At 46.0% G+C, this 20,480-nt stretch overlaps 1 long non-coding RNA gene across 1 annotated transcript in view; it reads right to left on the bottom strand.

Moving 5' to 3' along the window:
- The window catches only part of LOC309542803, a 51,802-nt gene extending 45,502 nt beyond the window's left edge, over positions 1–6,300 (bottom strand). Inside the window, exon 1 of the long non-coding RNA XR_014224450.1 lies at positions 6,261–6,300. This is a non-coding gene — a long non-coding RNA (uncharacterized lncRNA). The remainder of the gene's footprint in view (positions 1–6,260) is intronic.
- Positions 6,301–20,480: the final 14,180 nt, after the last annotated feature.

The following is a 20,480-nucleotide window of genomic DNA, read 5'->3' as shown; positions in this document are numbered from 1 at the left end:
TTGTAAACTGCCCTGAGACGTCTGGGATTTATTTATTTATTTATTTATTTATTTATTTATTTATTTCCCGCCCATCTGGCTGGGCTTCCCCAGCCACTCTGGGTGGCTTCCAACAAAATATTAAAATACAGTAAAATACAGTATAGCATGGTATATAAATTTAATAAAGAAGGAGGAGGAGGAGGAGGAGGAGGAGGAGGAGAAGAAGAAGAAGAAGAAGAAGAAGAAGAAGAAGAAGAAGAGGAGGAGGAGGAGGAGGAAGAAGTAGTTGTTACTCTGGCAATGTATGACCTTATTGATACTGCCCACATTTTCAAATTATCCACAGAATAATTTTAATTCCCAATGCTCTTTTGGTATTTCTGTTCCTCATGCTGAATGTATTGTCCTTAACAACAAGAATGCAAAAGAGTTTTGGATGTGAGGAAAGAAAAGACATTTCAGTGCTGCAGTGCCTCAGTGCACAAGCAAGAAATATAAAAAGCAAATGGCATTTTGCAGAGAGGGATTTGAAGACGTAGAGCAGGTCTAAGAATGGGAGAGCAGAATGGAAGTGCAGGGGTTCCTTACAGCCTCTATCTTAAAGATGAAGGAAATATGTATGTCAATAAATTAATTATGTGGTCAAAAATGGAATATATGGCCCATTAACTTTGTCGTAATAAAGCAGTCTCACAGAATCCAGGAAAACCCCAGAGAGATTTGTGGGTTGCAGCCATAGCAGTGCTGAGATTCATAAATATGAAACACAGCACCAACTGCTTGAGGACAGATCTGTCAGTGGCTACCAGCCAAACATGAAAGCACCATATCCAGCGGCCGTGCGGAATGCAAACAACATGGGCTGCCCACCTTGATTTTGCCCTGCTCTTGATCATAATGAAATTATGAATGTGAATAATGAATAATGAAGACATGATAGTGGGTCAAGATGGAGCTGTTTCTTGACTCAACAAAGCATGTTCTCATATTTTCAGTTGCCTATCCGTGGAAATTAAGGATTGTATAACCTTTATCAGTCCTAAAACCCTTTAATATCAATATACTGTGTTTGATGGCAAGCTAATGTCCCATCAGTTCCCCAGGAGCCAACTCTGACCCTGTTCAGAAATTATCATTAGACATATTACATTACATGTGGTTGGTATGTAACTCTTTGGATCATTACACACACCATTTCCCCTCTTTAATGAGGACAAATCTCCCCATCACGATACATATTCTGGATTATAATCCTGTGAAATCATCTCCTGTCTCTTCTGGAAAAGGTGCAGTATATCTCTGAATGAGCTACTGACTGGTAATGCAAATCCCTTTCTGAGACATAATCGAATAACAAATCATTTACAAAAGATAACATCACTAAATTAACATTTCACGTTCTAATGAGCCATCTCCAAGTGATGGATTATAGTTCTCACAAGATGTTCAAACACAAGCAGTGCCCTGTACAACATCTCATCTCATCTCATGGTTAAAATATTAAATAAAAGTGAAGAGCAAGCTGGGCCACAGATAAATCTCAGGTGGGTCTTTCTGAGGGTACACGGAGCACTGTAATGTCCTTTTGATATGTGTGCTCGGAATAAGTGGCACCTTACAAGCCCATATGAATCTGAAGTGTAAGACGTGACTGGGTCAGAGATTGTGGGAAGGTTGCAGACTCTTCTTATTTCATGCCACGATGCTCAGTCATCCCTATAATACATGGTTGACTTCACATTTGGAGCTTCCCTGTCATTCATCAAACCTACTCAAGTGGTGCTCACTTGCAGTTTATAATGGAAGCAGAGTCCCTTGAGTGAATTACGGCTCTGTGTTTGCTTGGAGGCTGTATATCATCACGCGGAGCTGATGTGGAAGTACTTCTTACATGAGAGGGGAAAAGACACTCACATTTTTACTCTGGATGATCCAGTGGCGTAGCGTGGGTTGTCAGCACTCGGGGCAAGGCAAGTAATTTGCGCCCCCTAACCCGGGGCAAGGCAAGTAATTTGCACCCCCTAACCCCTAACCAGCCGCCGCTGCCAGCTTCTTCTTACTGCTGCCTGGTCTGGTCTGGTGTGGTTCTCTCCCGCGCTCAGCGCTGCGCTGGGCGGCCGCTACACTGTCCCTCCCCCAGATAGTCCCTCGCTCTCTCTCTGCACCGCACGCCTGGCACCCCCCCTCCACAGCGGGCGGCGACCCAGCGGCTCGGATCGGATTCGCGCAGCCAGCACTGCAGTGAGAGAGAGAGAGTCAGCCAGGTAGGGGCAGAGAGCTGAGAGTGCGAGCGCCCCCCCCGATGTTGCGCCCGGTGCGGCTGGCCCCCCCTGTACCCCCACGCTACGCCACTGGGATGATCTCAGGCTTTTCCCCTTTAAAGTGGGCTCTAGAGTGAGAAAAAGAATTTGGATGTGTTCCATCCCATCATGCGTCGATTTATTTAATTTATTTTTAAGAAACATACCTTATGAAGTGGGGGCATGCTTTTCCTTCTTCTCCAGTGGGGCCTGTCCACCAGTGGGACAGGTTTTCTTTTCCCCTGTACTTCCTACAGGTGCCTCAGATCTGTTCCATAGGGTCAGGGGTCCCTCCAAATAAGATTTTAGGGGGGTCTTCAGGACAGAGAGGACCACTCACACAGCAGCTGTCAGGCATAGAGAATCCTCTCCACCCCTGTAGCGTCAGAGGCAAGAAAAAGAAGCAGTTCAGTTTATAATCTTTTTGTTCAGGCATCTGGTTACAAGACAAAGAATCCATGTCTCCACACAAAAAGAGACATTGGCTACTTTATTTATTTTCCATTTAATAATATATATTCACACCATTATTATCCACTTTACCTCCCTGGCTCTTTAGAGCTATCGACTTCCTTCCCTCCTGCCTCATGGCTTTCAAAATTAACCTTTATATCATTGCGTTTTGTACGTTTTCCAATTCCAATTACACTCATTACAAAATAGCTCAAAATTTAAATAAATATAGAAAGGTAGAAAACTTGGAAAACACCCTGGAAAAGACCCTGATGTTGGGAAAGATTGAGGGCACAAGGAGAAGGGGAAGACAGAGGACGAGATGGTTGGACAGTGTTCTCGAAGCTACCAACATGAGTTTGACCAAACTGTGGGAGGCAGTGGAAGACAGGAGTGCCTGGTGTGCTCTGGTCCATGGGCTCACGAAGACTCAGACACAACTAAATGACTAAACAACAAAGAAAACTTCTCATTACAAGTCTTCTGGTAACCCTTCTAGTGATGATAATTGCTTACAATAATCTTTCAAATATTGTATAAATTTACTCCAGTCCTTTTGGAATACTTGATCATGCTTGTTTCGGATTTTTCCTGTCAGCTTCGCCAATTCTGCAAAGTCCACCATCATCTGCTACTCTTCTTTTGTTGGTACTTCTTGTTGTTTCTGAGACATTGGCTACTCTGAGCCTCTCCCCTTCCATCCACAACAACATCCTGAAAGTTTATGGGAAGTCCCAGGAGTCTTACTCCTTCCCATGCTTTGTTCTTGAATGCATAGGGACCTACGAGCCCTTGGTGAAGGATGATCTTCCAGACTCCCCAGCGAGGTCTCTGCTGGCTGCTCTTTAACTCTTTAACCACGTCCCACTCAGTAGTAGCTGCATAAAGGCCCTTCTTTGCATAAAACATCTTTAGGATGGGGTAGGAGGGGCGTTTATTTTTGAACTGCTAGCTCTGTTTCTCAGCATGTCACAACACTGTGTGCCTTACACAGCTGAGGACCTCAAAACCATAAGGATCGCCACTCCCCATATGTACCAACCCAGACTCTATGCTTGTCTTCTGAAGCCCTTTTCTATGTCCCTGTGGGGGGATAAGTAAGGAAAAGATAGAGTTGGAGACCGGAAGGGATCACTTCTTTATAAAGCAGGAACAGTGGTGGTCAAGACCATAGGTGCAGGCTCCCTGGGGCCCTGGGTGCCCGAGCACCTGCAAAATTGCCCATGAAGGGGCTGGGCACCCACAAATTTTGGCACCAGGGCCATGCACACTGCATGGCATCCACAGCCCCAGGTAGCCACAGTCGAGGGCCAAGCTGGCACTCCTGACCAAGAGAGAGGGAGTTGGCATGGGGAGGAGAGAACATGGGGGTGCCATAGAAAAGGAAAACAGAGCGGGTTACACTACCATGAAATTGCTCCCCACCATTATCATTCCACAACAATTCTCCCCTCACCCAACTGTTCACATCAAAACTTTTTCATGAGTATTACGTTCATTTCAGTTTGCGTACACTGAATTTTTCATTGGAATGGTTACGCAGGCATGTCCAAAGTCCATTTTGGGGGCCTAATCCGGCCTGCCAGTCGGTGGTTTAACCCGGCCCCTGTGGCAGTTTTTTTTTTGGGGGGGGTAAAATCCTTTAAAAACCCTCAACAACTCCAATCCCAAAAGAAGCTCAACAACTATGGGGTAAAATCATAAATAAAGCTCAAAATCCTTAAAAAAGGAGAACAACTCTGGTTGACCCTTTGCTCGGCCCCCACGACCCTTCACTTCATCAAATCTGGCCCTCTTTGAAAAATGTTTGGACACCACTGGAGGAACTCTAAGCAGCATGAAGCTGGTTTGAGAAACAAGGCATCAAACATCAGTAAACATAAGCATTATTGATAACGTTGTATGAACACAGCTTAAAAACCCAGCAAAAACCCAGAAACACAGGGAGTTCGCAGAAAATGGGAGTGTGAACACTGCCAAATTGTGCTTTCACCTGCTGGCTCTGACCCCAGCCACTACTGGCTTGCAGCTGTTGACTTGAAAAAAATGGGGCCCTGAAAGAAAAGAAGATTCCCCACTCTTGCTTTAGAGTAACCTGTCTTCACAACGTAAAATGTAATTAGAATATCTTAATGATACACTACCAGTATGTGGGTGCCTAATGATCAATTCGGTCACAGATAGTTACATTTTCTTCATTAAAATTAAAGGGAAAACCAATCAAATTAGAAGCACCCTCATAAAAGTGGCAATCAAGGATTGTCCTTAGAATCCTTCAGCAAACTTTCTCTTCTTTCTGTTTCCCCTAGACAACAGCAATAAACATAATCACGGAGTCTAATCAGAATTCATCATTAGGTCTCAACTCGGAAAGCCAGAAATCAATAAACTTATTGCTGTGTTTCGCCAGAAACATATCGCAAAGGGTAGAAAGCCTTTAATATCTCAGAGGTAGTTATGCAGCTCTTTTTATAGGTTGTGAAATGTGAATTAGATCTATAAACATTTATGCTATTTTCACAAGTGGCTCTCAAATTGGTTTTTGCATTTCCCGCATCTGTAAATCGAATGAAAAAACACACTACATTGACTAGAAGAATGTGTGTTCCATTTAAACATGGCTTCCTTCTGTTTTGTAGGCCACATCAGTAACATCCACACTCAATATTATAGTTCTCTACAATGAAACACACACCACAGCTTATTCTGTTGGCTACAACAGAATTCTTCTTTCAGATCAAACTTCAGCAGTGGGAAGATTTTTCAGGTTCTAAGGAAGGCCTCTGCAGGCATATGTGTGCCATAGGATTCACATTGGAGACCCCTGAATAGAGTGAGATTTCCAGATCCCCACCTCCTCTTTTCCAAAATATTCTTGTTGGCATCTATCAGCCTCGAGAGACAATGAGGAAGTGAATCTTTGGGGTGAAGTCAGACTGTTGGAAGGTTGCAGCATCTTCTGTGGCTGTAGAGACCGATATGGGGGAGAGATGTTTAGTTGCATCTGGGGCAAGCCTTCATGTCAAATTTGCAGACATTTGCAGTGTGTTCAACACGCAAGCCTGGTAGACCTTCATCTGGATATTTATTAGTCATGGGCATCATATTCTCCTACACCCTTTTGGCATGGGATGCGGGTGGCACGGTGGTCTAAACCACTGAGCCTCTTGGGCTTGCTGATCAGAAGGTCGGAGGTTCGAATCCCCACAATGGGGTAAGCTCCCGTTGCTCGGTCCCAGGTCCTGCCAACCTAGCAGTTGGGAAGCATGCCAGCGCAAGTAGATAAACAGGTACTGCTGTGGTGGTAAGGTAAATGGCGTTGCCATGAGCTCTGCTTTCCGTCACAGTGTCCCATTGTGCCAGAAGTTACTATTAGGTCCATCATGAGACGTCTGCCAGCTTCTAATCACAGATACCAGCAGCCTTCAAGCAAGCAAACTTGCCTTATTATCGGTCCTTAGCATCCCACTGCCAGGGGATTGCCTCCTTCCATTCACAAGTTTGCCTCCTCCAAGTGGAAGAAACCTGGGCAGTGCTGAATGTCACATCCATTGCCAGGTGTGTCCTGCTGGAAACAGAAAAGGGCTTTCCCCTTGGCCTGCCTTTATATCCACTCAGTTGCCAAGTGCCTTTGTGACATAATAAGAAACCCACAGCCAATGGCAACAGCTGGGGAGGCATCATCTTCATTGCTTTGAGCCTCACAATGGCAGGCAATCAGTGATTGTATGCTTGTTCATTCAGGAAGCAGGTGGCGCTGTGGTCTAAACCACTGAGCCTCTTGGGCTTGCCAATCAGAAGGTCGGCGGTTTGAATCTGTGTGATGGAGTGAGCTCCCGTTGCTCTGTCCCAGCTCCTGCCAACCTAGCAGTTTGAAAGCACACCAGTGCAAGTAGATAAATAGGTACCGCTGCAGTGGGAAGGTAAATGGCGTTTCCTTGCGCTCTGGTTTCTGTCACTGTGTTCCATTGTGCTAGAAGCGATTAGTCACCCTGGCCACATGGAAAGCTGTTTGTGAACAAACGCCGGCTCCCTCTGCCTGAAAGCGAGATGAGCACCATCTGCTCCCTTAGCAGGCAAAAACACTCAAGGAGGGTGGAAAGCAGAGGTGGGGAGCCTTCTGATGGCCATATAGAGAGGTCTGGCGGACCCCTGGGAGACCCCCAGGACTGAGATTTCCCACCTGTTTTCTAAGTTCATAGACCCCCACCCTACCCAGGCACCTCCCAGTTAGGTTTGGTTTCCCCTGTGAGATTGAGTCTTCCTTTTAAGAGTCTAAAGCTGCAATTCTGCATCGCCTTTACCTAGAAAGAAGCCCCCTTGAACTCGATGGTGCTCACCTTCGATTAGACATTGGATGGGATTATGTTGCAAAAGAGTTAAACTTTCAAAACTGGAGATGAATAAAAGCCACATTATGAAACACAGCAAGTTCCTCATTGAATCCTCTACCTAATTTTCCTATTTCATTCAGAAACCACACCTGTCAAAGCCAATCATTCCAAAGCTGGCAGGCTGCAAGAAGCTATGCTGGTTCCTAACAATCACCTATCAGCCACCTAGAAGTGGATGGTCGATTAATTTTCATGGATTGGTATTTTGTGACAGGAGCATATAAATTTCTCTTACAATTGCTCTTGGATTAAGTGGGAAGGGAAGTCCATTCCATTTATTAAATAAATATGTTGCCTCCCCCCCCCCAACGAGGCACAATAATTGAACAGGAGTGTAACAAATCCTCAAATTTCCTCTTCAAACCACGGTTCCTCCTAATGTAGCGGTAATAGGAAAATACACCACAAGATTTTTTTTTCCTTTCCCTTTTTCTTTTACACATGACCAACATGTTGTATATCTGGTCGGAACGAATAATCTGTGGGTTAACTCTTAAATTAGCCATGCTAACATACTGTATTTTTCGCTCGATGGGACACAATTTTTCCCTCTTAAAAACTAAGGGGGAAAGTCTGTGCGTCCTATGGAGCGAATGCAGGGGGGAGGCAGGCAGGAAAAGCCCCCAAGAGCTTCACACAAGCTTTGTGTGGCTCTTGCGGGCTTTTCCACAGGAGTCCCTTCTCCCTCCTCGTAGAAAAGCCCGCAGGAGCCGCACGCTCCTTAAAGGGTGCGCGGCTCCTGTGGGCTTTTGCAGGAGGTGGGGGAATTGCCGGGAGAGGCTGCACAAGGCTAAAGAAGCCAAGGCAGCGAGCGTGATCCATCCCACTCATTGCCTTGGCTTCCTCTTTAGCCTTGCACAGCCTTTCCAGCTGGGGGAGGCTGCGCAAGGCTAAAGAAGCCAAGGCAGTGAGTGCCTTGGATCCCGCTCGCTGTCTTGGCTTCTTTGCTCTTTGGGGCTGGGGGGGGGGGACCCGGGCTTCTCCGCAGCCCCGAGAAGCTCTGGGAGAAGCGGACAGGCTGCACGCAGGCTGTCCGCTGCTCTTTGGGGCTGGGGGGGGATAATATTTTTTTTCTTGATTTCCCTCTCTAAAAACTAGGTGCGTCCTGTGGTCCAGTGCGTCCTATGGGGTGAAAAATAAGGTATGTAATTATTTGTGCCAACCAGATGTAGAAACATGCATAACTTTCCTCAAGTGAGTCACAGGGTTGGTATCATGACATATCACCGAAGTCCAAAATGATTATTTGGTACAAATAATAATAATAATAATAATAATAATAATAATAATAATAATAATTTATTATTTATACCCTGCCCATCTGGCTGGCCCATCCACAGGTTGTATCCATACCATACATTTAAAGCACTCTTACATCACGTAGCTTCTCCCCCCCAAATTCTGGGAACTGTAGTTGGTTAAGGATGCTGAGAGTTTTTAGGGAACTCTTCGCCGATTCCTTTGATTCCTAGTAGTTTTCAAGACTACATTTCCCAAGATAATTTGGGGTAAGCCATGACAGCTAAAATGATATGAGCAGACACTTGATATATGCGACCTGCTCTTTGTATAGTCCTCCTGTTGTGAAAAGACATTGGATCCTCATATTTGGTTTTTTTTTTACAGACTACTGACCCCTCCAGAGAGAAAGAGGGAGAGGGCAGACTAGCTCAATTCAGGTGAATCACTCATGTGTTCTGTCACATCAATATGTCTCTGATATTGCACACTGTTGAGTTCCACATCTCTAGCCATCTGTTTGTATGTCCACACACTGTTAGATCACATGATAGATCACTGATAGATCACATGATGGGGTCACCGGGTCACCCCACTCCAAGTGGCACATAGTCAAAGATGTCTGACTCAGTGTTACGCAAGGAAAAACCTACCCTATGATGTGGTGGAGGCAATTTTCTACACATCTCAAATACTGGCCTATTCAGCTCTAGGTTGGACAATACATATTTCATCAAAGTACCTGGTAAATAACGTGTTTGTACAGTAATGATGAAAGTACTCGGACTGCTGGTTGAAAGAGTCGTAAAAATTAAAATATTCAGATAGCACATATTCCGATGAATGATTTATAGAAATGTAGACTTATGAATGTCAATTTTAGAAAGAGACGTCCGCTCATCCTTTTGGGTGCATCGCCGTTGCAGGACAGCAGAGGCCCCGATCCTCAGAGCCCGAGTCAGAGAGGGCCTATCAGATGCCGGATCCTAGCCTGCATCCCAGATTGACCAATGGGGGTGCAGGACAAGACAGGGGCTGGGCCGTGGGGCAGAGCCAATGGAGCAGGAAGTCTTCCCTCAGGTCCTCCTCCTAGGGAAGTTTGCCTGGCGCCTTCATTATACACCTTTTGGTGCTGGGCAAAGACTTTCCTTTTTAACCAGGCTTTGGTTGATCTGATTGACATCCTATGCCCTTTTAAAATGTGGCTGCCAGTCAGTGCAAACAATACTGAACTAAGTTAACCAGTGGAGCTGTTGCCAGCCAGTGTTGGCAATGCTGAATTCGGGTTGATCTTGAGAGCTGCTGCCCGTCAGTGTAGATGATAATGAACTAGGTTAATCAACGGAGCTTCTGCCAGTTGGTGTTGGTAATATGTAAGAATTGCTGCCAGTCAGTGTAGACGATCTTGGGTGCCCTGCTCGGCATAGTTCATAACTTCTCTGAGTTATTCAAGCCCCTTCACCACGATGGCAGAAAGTGAGGAGGAATTAAAGAACCTTTTAATGAGGGTGAAAGAGGAGAGTGCAAAATATGGTCTGAAGCTCAACATCAAAGAAACGAAGATCATGGCCAGTGGTCCCATCACCTCCTGGCAAATAGAAGGGGAAGAAATGGAGGCAGTGAGAGATTTTACTTTCTTGGGCTCCATGATCACTGCAGATGGTGACAGCAGCCACAAAATTAAAAGGCGTCTGCTTCTTGGGAGAAAAGCAATGACAAACCTAGACAGCATCTTAAAAAGCAGAGACATCACCTTGCCAACAAAGGTCCGTATAGTAAAAGCTATGGTTTTCCCAGTAGTGATGTATGGAAGTGAGAGCTGGACCATAAAGAAGGCTGATTGCCGAAGAATTGATGCTTTTGAATTATGGTCTGGAGGAGACTCTTGAGAGTCCCATGGACTGCAAGAAGATCAAACCTATCCATTCTGAAGGAAATCAGCCCTGAGTTCTCACTGGAAAGACAGATCCTGAAGCTGAGGCTCCAATATTTTGGCCACCTCATGAGAAGAGAAGACTCCCTCGAAAAGACCCTGATGTTGGGAAAGATGGAGGGCACAAGGAGAAGGGGACGACAGAGGATGAGATGGTTGGACAGTGTTCTCGAAGCTACCAGCATGAGTTTGACCAAACTGCGGAAGGCAGTGGAAGACAGGAGTGCCTGGTGTGCTCTGGTCCATGGGGTCATGAAGAGTCGGACACGACTAAACAACAACAACAAGAAGTGTAGACGATACTGAACTGGTTTAACCAGTGGAGCTGCTGTCAGTCGGTGTTGCCAATAAGCAACTAAGCTGAGCGGTATAGCTGCTGCCAGTCTGGCGGATAATAGTGAGCTGGGTTTATGTGCTGAGCTGCTGCCAGTCAGTGTAGGCTTTATAAAGCTATCATCCTGTTTGTACCATCTGGTGGCAAAGCGTGTTCTCATAAAAGAGAGAGCACGTGTTGCGGATGGGGCCGAACAAAACCCCCAGTTAGTGACCAGGCCATTGATGGCAATGGGCTGGAGCAGATTGGAAGAAGTTGTTACTGGGGCAAAATTGATGTTGCCAATTTAGGGGTGGGGTCAGACCCCTTATATAAGCAGGGTCCACAGCTTTCTCTTTCTCTTTCGCTGTGGACATCAGATCACATGGAGCACTTGGACTGTCTGGAGGACAGTGATGCAAACTTCTCATTGTCTGGTTACATTTCTTTATTTCCCCCTTCTTTTAATCCTCTTTAGTCCCTTAAATAATTTAATTCCCCTTTTTCCTGTTCAATTTCCCACTCCACCCCTTACCCTGCCCTGTGAGAAGATTCTCCCTGTATCTGTGGCTTGCCTTTCTTTCGCAAAAAGGTTTCCCCCATTTCTCCTGTTGTAAATTGTGGGGCTAGTCAGGGCTGTTCCCAGCTTAGCTGGAATCACTTTCGTTTATAGCACCCCGAAGGTTGGCTTTATTTGAGTGTGTGCAGCGCTGTTGGCCAAATTTTAATCTAGCCTTGGGCGGGAGCACTATTTTGAGTTCCTTTAATATTGCTATGAGACTAAGATTCTCAAGAGCAGAGGCATGGAGCCCTATTCAGCCTGTGCATAACTTCCGAGCCTAAGTATGCTACAGGTAGCAGTTAATTGTTAAGTCTCTGACCTCTCTATAAGAATGTACCTGCTTGCAGGCTCAGTTGCCGCTAATGTATATCTGAGGCAGACAGAGGGCGGCAGAGGCTCTCTGTGCCTCCAATGACTATGAGCACTCCGTATATGCTCTTGAACTATGCTGTTTCTGAACAAGTTTATTTTCTTTAAGTTTGTTTTGCCCTGATAGTGGCGACTGCCATTTTAGAGGCGAGCCATTGTGGTTTAGTGGCTAAAGTGTAGGACTAGGACCTGGGAGACAGGGTTCATATCCCCCTCTTAGCCATTGTTATAACAAAACAAAACAAACTGCTCCTTTTGGGCTATTCTGTTGCTGGGTAGTTCGGCTCATTTGTGATAAAAGAACTTTGGGTTTCTTGAAGGGGTGCTTCCCTCTAAAAGGGCAAGCAGGGGTACCTGGACAAGCTGTGGGCTGCCTCAACTCTGCTATTTCACTGGAAACATTTATGCCTGGCCTAGCAGGTGATCCTAGGGCCTTGCCCTAGAATTGGATGGCCTGGAAGCATTTCCGGCCTCAATAGTGTCCCCATGTGGTCCATGAAGCATTGGTTTCACCGGTTCCTTACATTGTTTAGTTTTTACGGACTATGACTGGGCTTCTGCAAATGCCTCAAGAGCTTGCCTCTCCTGCAGGGGATGACTTGTGGACGCCCCAGGTGTCTTCTTCCAGAAGGAAGCATCTTCGAAGGCTGCAATCCAGGAGGAGGGCAAAGAGGAGCAGGGATCATGATTCAGACATCACCTAGACCTTTACAGGGGTCAGGGTGAGGCTGTCCTGGGTCTTTAGGGATCATCCTGGATAGCTCAGCTGGTCAGCGCATAGTGCCGGTAATGCCTAGGTTGCAGGATTGGTCCCTATATGGGACAGCTGCATGCTCCCCCATTGCTCTACCTGGACACTTAGGTCCAGTCTCGAGGGCCTTTTGGTGGTTCCCTCACTGCGAGGGATGTAACAGGCGCCACGTTTGCAATATGCAAGCGGGAGAAAGCACCTTTGTGTGCCCGCACTGCAGTTTGCTCTGTGTGTTGCAGGGCTCAGCGCTGCACGGGCTGCATTTGCATTGCATTGCGTGAGAGATTTGCATTTGCATTGCACGGAGGTTGTGTGCATTGCACAGAGGGTGTGTGTGCATTGCGCAGAGGGTGTGTGTGCATTGCACAGAATGTGTGTGTATTGCACAGAGTGTGTGTGCATTGCACGGAGGGTGTAGTGGCATTGCACAGAGTGTGTGTGTGTTTTTTGTGTTGTTGTTGTTTTTTTGCATTGCACAGAGAGTGCATTGCACAGAGTGTGTAGTTGCATTGCATGGAGGGTAGTTGCATCGCACAGAGTGCGTTTTTGCATTGAACGGAGTGTGTAGTTGCATTGAACGGAGTGTGTAGTTGCATTGCATGAAGTGTGTAGTTGCATTGAACGGAGTGTGTAGTTGCATTGCATGGAGTGTAGTTGCATTGCATGGAGTGCGTTTTTGCATTGCACGGAGTGTGTAGTTGCATTGCATGAAGTGTGTAGTTGCATTGCATGGAGTGTGTAGTTGCATTGCATGGAGTTGCAATGCGTTTTTTGCATTGCACGAAGTGTGTTTTTGCATTGCACTGAGTGTGTAGTTGCATTGAACGGAGCGTGTAGCTGCATCGCACGGAGTATAGTTGCATTGCTTGGTTTGTGTGTGCACTGCACGGAGTGTGTTTTTTGCATTGCACAGTGTGTGTCTGAAAAGGAAGCTGGCTCGGCGGCAGTTTTGTCGGGACTTTTTTAGGGGTTCTGGCCAGCGTCGGCCCTGTAAATTTACGTATTATGATGGCAGCACAAGATGCCCCCTGCCCAAGCGGGGCTGGAAGCTGGCAAGCAATAGCTCAATACCTTTTGCCCATATTCCATTTTATTTAGGGATCCAGTTGGATATCGTTGCTACAACATACCACTTGCCTATGGAGAAGCTGTCTGCCTTGAAGGAAGTTATTTTGTAATACTTCCTCTGTAGCAAGTGATGCTTCATCAGATCCGATCTTGCTGGGTCACTTAATTAATCTTGCATGCAGAGTGGTTGCCCCAGGCCGCCCCTTCCCTTCCCACTAGGCCAGGCTGCCTGCGGCCTGAGGTCCCCTTACCTTTCTCATGCAATGGTTGCAATTCCTAAATGTTGAGGTCCCCTTACCTTTCTCATGCAATGGGATCTCATGCAATGGTTGCAATTCCTATATGTATGCAATAGTAGTTGGCCATGGCAGGATACTTGCACAGGGATTTTCAGGTTCATGCTGATGCTGCTGGATCTTTGCCCTTTGGTTTTTTATTTCAGGGGCTGCTGGTGTGCAAAGCTATGGCCTCAAGCCCGGTATGGTGAGGCAATCATGTGACCTAACTTTTGAGTTTTCCCCATTGTAGTAGCAGTTCACATGTGGCCCGCGGAGTTTCAGTGACCATCGGATCTGCTTTTGGTCTGATAACCAGGTAGTGGTGAGCGTCTTGGCTAAACAGTCCTCACGCTCCAGCAGAGTCTCCGCCCCTCCGCTCACGCTTTTGAGCTGCACCGCTTAAGGTTTAATATTGTGCTTTCTGCTCTCCTGATTACGGGATCCTCTAATGATGTCTCTGACACTCTATCCCATTTTCAGATTGAGCGCTTCAGATCCTGGGCTCCAGACACTCAGCTATTGCCAGACTTTTCCAGACCACCTGTGGCATTTTGACAACAATTAGTAATTACAGAGAGCAGCAGCTTCCATTTCCCCTTCTGCTTTTACCTCTTATGGGAAGGATGGATTTCTTAGCCTTAAGCTGGCAGTCCTCGGCCATTCAGATGAACTGGCCCCCATCCTCTGAGCAGATCCTGCAGTATTTGGTCCACCTGCCGCAGATTGGGCGTGCTGTTATAACTATAAGAATTCAGTCCGCTGCAATGTCTGTTATACAGAAGCTTTATTTTTCGGAGACCCTTGCATAAAGTTTGTAATGCGCAGGGCCTTGGAAGGTTGGAATAGGCTCCAACCTCATAGGACAGTGGGCAGGAAGTCGGTCAATTTTACCTATGCAGGATCTGCAACAAGTTAAAACTTGTCTGCTGGTAAAAGATCAAGGCGAGACTCCTTTCAGTATTCCATTGCATTTTGGGCACTGAGGGTTGGGGAAATGATTGTTGGAGCCAGCACAGGGCTGAGAGTCTGGAGGCTTATTGCTTCAGGACTTTTCCTTATCTGCTTTGGAGCTTGTCATTAGAGTTGGGAACTCTAAAACAGACTTAGTGGGCAGGAGTGCCACAATCAGGCTTCCCATTACAGATGAGGAGGGCCCTTGCACGGTTATGGATACCAGAAAAATTTGGCTTTTCATTCCCCTGGGGGCTGGCCCACTCCTAGTGCATGAAAATGGGTTCCCATTAGCCAGGCATTAATGTGCTTACATCGTGCACCAGTTATCACGGCCTGCGGCTTGCCTACCACTGGACACGCCTCATTCCTTCCGAATAGGGCTGCTGCAACGGCTGCACACTGGGGGCCTGTCAGTAGACAGGATTGCGAATACAGGTCATTGGAAGTCTGACACTGACAAGGGTTATATCAGGAAGTGTCACAATGATGTCTGTGCTGATGCTTGTCTGTTATTTCCTTTTCTCATAGGAGCAACTGTGCACATTTGGGCCACAGCATTGTAGACTGGGCTGGCAAGCGCGCTGACAAGTCTGGACTGGGGCGCCATCTCAGTCTTCCTGCCCATGTGAACATAGGCTGGATGTCCAGATGGGGAATGCTTTGGGAGGACGTCCTTCCTTTGGTGCGGTCGAGTATGACCTGTGCAGGTCCTCCCGCAGTGCTGGTGGTACAGCTAGGCGGGAATGATTTGCCGTCTTCCTCCAGCATAAGTTTGCATTCCTGCATGCAAGAGTGCTTGGTTTGAGTTGATGGCAGCTCTCCCTGGACTCAAAATAACTTAAGGCATTTGGTTCAAGGTGGTCTGGAAGGGGGGTTGGAGCACCTGTCCCCTCCAATGCGCAAAGATATTCCATTAAAGGAAACCAAGGATTTGCCATGCTTTGTCAACCCCCTTTCGAGGGGTAGGGCCACGCAAGAGTCCCTGGGAGCATTTGGGGTGAGCTTGAGTCTGATCCTGGTTCATTGCTCCCCCATGCTGTTTACTTGTTCTGATGATATGGTGGGGCCCAGTCGTCAGTGCTGCCTTGCTGAGGTCAGGTGCAGCTAGTCGGGAACCAATGCCTAGACAAACTACCACCGAGCAGGCCAGAAAGCATGTTAATATGGCGGTGGAAAATAAAATAAAATAAATAAAGTAAATTAAATAAAATAAAATAACATATAAAATAAAATAACAAATAAAATAAAATAGGTCCTTGCTTTAGGTGGTTCTGTGATATTGCACCCTGCTATTTTCTTCAAGACTGTTCCCCTCTTTGGGGCAGATGGGGGGTGCATCTTTCCCCTATGGGGAACGACACCTGGCGGGATGCGATTGCCTTGGGATTCATTGCTCCCCCACAATGTTGCTGGTACTGACGATATGGTGGGGCCCAGTCGTCAGTGCTGCCCTGCTGAGGTCAGGTGCAGCTAGTCAGGAACCAGTGCCTAGACAAACTACCACCAAAGAGGCCGGTAAGCATGTTAATAAGGAAGTGTAAAATAATAAAATAAAATAAATAAAATAAAGTAAAATAAAATAAAATAAAATAAAGAATAATAAAATTCTTCAGGTCGGGCTGCTATCCGTATCTGGATAGTAGGGCACAGTATTGTGCATTGGGCTGCGGACAGAGCTCGTCAGTCTGGACTGGGCGATGGCCTGGGCTTTCCGCAGCACGTACAGGTGTCCTGGATCTCCAGAAGGGGGATGCTGTGGAGGGAATTCTTACCTCTCATGCAACGGCGTGTCCTACGGTTTGGCCCTCCTTCGGCGATCATGGTGCAGCTCAGGGAGAACGATATGGTTTCCTCTTCCTGCTATGGGCTGCGTGCTGCCATATTACAGGACCTTGGAGAGCTGGCGGCACTGGTGCCGTCAACTAAGCTAATTTGGTCACAGCTATTGCAACACCACATTTGGCGAGGTAGTCCTTGCCCAGCCGCCACCGAACGTGTAAGGAAGCGGATTAATTCTGCGGCAAGCAAGCTGGTGGTGAATCTGGGCGGGTCTGTGATCCCTCACCCTCTGATTTCATTCAAGGCGATTGAATTTTATAGGGATGACGGGGTTCATCTCTCGCCAGTTGGGAATGATGTGTGGTTGGATGCTATGGTGTCCAGGCTGAGGGTGTGGCTTAATTTGTGAGTGGTTGGCGGCGAGCGTAAGGGCTCGAATGGCGGTTAGGCATTGGTTAAAATTGGTTGGTGGAGGGGTATGGATTGGCTGTGCCTGCCCCTCCAATGCTGCTGCAGACGGGTATTCCGTTAAAGGAATTCTGAAGCTTACCATCCCCCTCGTCCAAACCCTGACGGCAGGGTGCGGGCCGTGTAAGCTTCAAGGAACATGCGCGGAGCAGTGAGAGTCTGTGACGCAGCTCCATCTGACTCTGACCATGTTTCCTCCGGGACTGGCTACGGAGTCAGTGCTGTCCCCCCAAGGCGGGGGGGGGGACAGGTAGTCATAACCAATGCCTAAGCAACCACTCTCAATTTGTATAAAAATAAAGTTGTGGCCAAAATTATGCCAAAAACCTTAAACAAAAATTACGTGTGATGTCTGAGTTATTGGGGTAGGGGTTTTGGGGGACCTCATCACGCAAGGCTTTGACATTGCTGTATGGTTTTTCTTCTCTTGGGGTTAGTAGGGCCCTCTGTGAGTTTTCTTACTTCTCCATTTGTAAAGTACTTCTACTGGATGAGTTATTTATAAAAACACAGACCTCTGAACGTCAGTTTTAGAAAGAGGAATTGGAGTGGGTTGTCACATGACTTTAGGCTTTGCAGAAGCCTTCAAGGTTGCTATTGGACCATTGGGTTCCCCCTTATGTTCTTACTCAGCAAAAAAATAAATCATTTTAGAAAGGTGATCTAAGACAAGGGCAAGACCAAAAGTAAGTTACAGGTACACCCAGTTCTGACAAGTATGTGTTTGAAATCGGGGCTTCCGGTGCTGCGCGATCGCGCTACAAGCGGGGGTTTTACTGAGAGGGAAACCCCGGGCTATTTTGGAGGTTTGGGGGTGTCTCAGGGCGCGGAGGCCCCCCATAAACGTCTCTGGAGGGTGTTCAGAGAATCTGGTTCCCGTAACGACGGAGAGCGGGCGGTTCGGTCGTCAGGTAGCTCCAAAATTGGAGCGAAGAGTACGGCGGTGCTGCTCAGCGGTCGAGGGAAGCCATTGCCGACCTCCATTTAGCGAAGCCCCGAGCTTGTTGCGAAAGCGCTGCATTCCAACGCAAAAGAACTCCGACCCAAGAACTGTTTATTAATGCGAAAACACCAATAAGGAGGTCGGGAGGAGAACTGAGAAACGAGAGGAGTTCAGCCCGAAACGGAATCTGCTTGGCACAGCGCGTCTCCAGTGCTGGGAAAAGCGAAAGTGAGTTGCCTTGGCGGACATATTGTATCTCTCCCCGTTTATCTCCCTTACTAAGCGAACTTTGTTTAGAGACTAAATATCAAAAGGCTGGCGGGAGGAAAGAGGAGACCAGGGACAAACAGTCGCAGCTGAGAGTCCTTGAGAAAGCGGAGGCAGAAATAGATGAAAGGAGTTCTTCTCATTTTTTTCTGAATGTGAAAGACAAAGGGAAGGCGAACCGGAAGAGAAGGCTTCACTACTATCAAAAGACTTCGGAGCGTGGTGGACTGAGAAAAAGTTTAAGAGAAAGGAAGACAAAGGATAGAGTGTGCTCACATCCACTCCTGCAGTGGGGGAAATATATACACCTTGGTTTTTCTACAAAAACATCCCCCTTCTTTTCTCTCACCCTTCAAGATTGTTGGAAGGATAGAAGTGACTGAGCGTTTTCGATAACAGGAAATAGCCACACCTCAGAAAGAGAGTTATTTTGTAAAGACTTGGTGACCTCTAGAGGACAGACTAAAATTAACGGATTTACAATTTATTGCTCCCCCCCTCGGTTTTTGCCCCCCCCTCTTCCTTGCCTTGGGTTTACTTTATACCACCTCTTCTAAGAGATAAGTGACTGTTTGTTTATTGGACTGGGAAACTGCTCTGGGTAGAAAAGGGTTACGCTGGGAAGTATTATATGATTGGTAAATGCTTGAGCAGGAAATAATATATTTATGCAAAACTGTCAGTAAAAGAGGGAGCTGTGGAGGTGGGAGGTATAAGTGTGCTATAAGGTAGGGGAGACGGATAAAATATAGGAATATAAGATGTCACATACGGCAAAGAAAGGTACAAATGGAGGGACTCCCGGAGATAGGAGGGGATCTAAACAAGAACCAGATTCCAAGACAGATATTATGAAAATGCTAGTGGAAATTAAACAGAGCCAAAACAATTTAGAGCAGAAGTTAGAACAAGTAGATAGCAAAATTGGAAATATGGATAAAAAGATTGATGAAACAGTAAATGAAATTAAAGGCCAGATAAAAGAGATATTTAGAAGAACGCAAAATGTAGAGGAAGGGGTGAAGAAGACAAGATTGGAATTAAAGGATATCAAACGGGATAAGGAAAGAATAAAAGCTGAAATGTCGGATTTGAATAAAGCGCAAGAGGAGATAAAAGATATTATCGCAATGAATGAACTCCGACAGAGAGAGGCGAATCTTAGGCTGAGAGCCATCCCGGAGATACAAGGTGAGAATATTAAGGAAAAATTGATAAAAGAATTGGCGGCCTGGATGGATATATCAACAGAAGAAATGACTGGAAATGTGCAGAATGTATTTAGAATGCGTGTAAAAACAACAAAATCTAAAAAATATGCAGGCGACTGTCTGATAACATTTAGAGATAAAGAATTTCGAAATAGGGTGTTGCAAAAGAATAGGGAAAAAAGATTGAATATAGGGGGAAACTACATAATTATCTTTAAAGATGTTCCAATTAGATTACTTAAACGAAGAGATTTTTACAAACCACTAGCACAGACTTTGAAGAGGAACAGAATCGAATTCAGATGGGAGTTTCCCGAAGGATTATCATTCGAATACAGAGGGAAAAGACATAGATTATTAAATTCAGAGGAGACCGGGAAATTCCTGAGGAAGTATAAGGAGTTAAGAACAGAGGAGGGCGGAGCAAGAGAAGTAGAGGAAGGATCACCTAGAGATACGAAAACAGAGGACGAACAAGAAGCGAACGAAAGCGGATCAGATAAAGAGGAAGAAGAAGAAGGGGAGGAAGAGAACACAGAAAACTAAAAAAGGGAAGAGAGAGGAAAAAGGGAGGGGAAAAGGGGGAAAAGGAGAGAAAAGTTTAGTGAGTGTTAGACATTATGGGGTTAAGGATTTTGAGTTGGAATGTTAATGGAATGAATGAGAAAAAAAAGAGGAATAAAATTGAGCAATTCTTGAAAAAGAAAAATTTGGATATTATCTGTCTCCAGGAGACGCATGTGGCTAAAAAACACAAAAAATTGCTAATTAACAAAAGATTGGGAATAGAATTTGAGTCCTCCGATAGAGAAAAGAAAAGAGGGGTTGTATTGTATATTAAAAAAAAGATTGAAGCTAAACAAATATTTAGAGATGAGGAGGGGAGGATGGTTGCGGTTCGGATCAGCTGGCAAGGTGAAAGTTTGATTGTGATTGGGATCTACGCACCAAATAACAACAAGACTGATTTCTATAAATACCTAGAAACGAAAATATTGGAATATATGGATCAGAGAATCATTCTAATGGGGGACATGAATGGCGTAGTCTCCTTAGAAGCGGACAGACTGAGGGAAGGTGTAAGTAAAGAAGGGAAATTGCCAAAATCATTTTTCACAATGGTTAAAAATTGCAATCGGATGGATATTTGGCGTCTCAGACATCCATTGGACAAGCAATATACATTCCATTCCGAGCCACATCACTCGATGTCACG

This window comes from Podarcis vaucheri (assembly GCF_965113315.1).
Source record: "Podarcis vaucheri genome assembly, chromosome: 11".
In the NCBI taxonomy this organism is placed as follows: Eukaryota; Metazoa; Chordata; class Lepidosauria; order Squamata; family Lacertidae; genus Podarcis; species Podarcis vaucheri.
The sequence above is the reverse complement of the archived record's forward strand: the minus strand, read 5'-3'. Positions and strand labels throughout refer to the sequence as shown.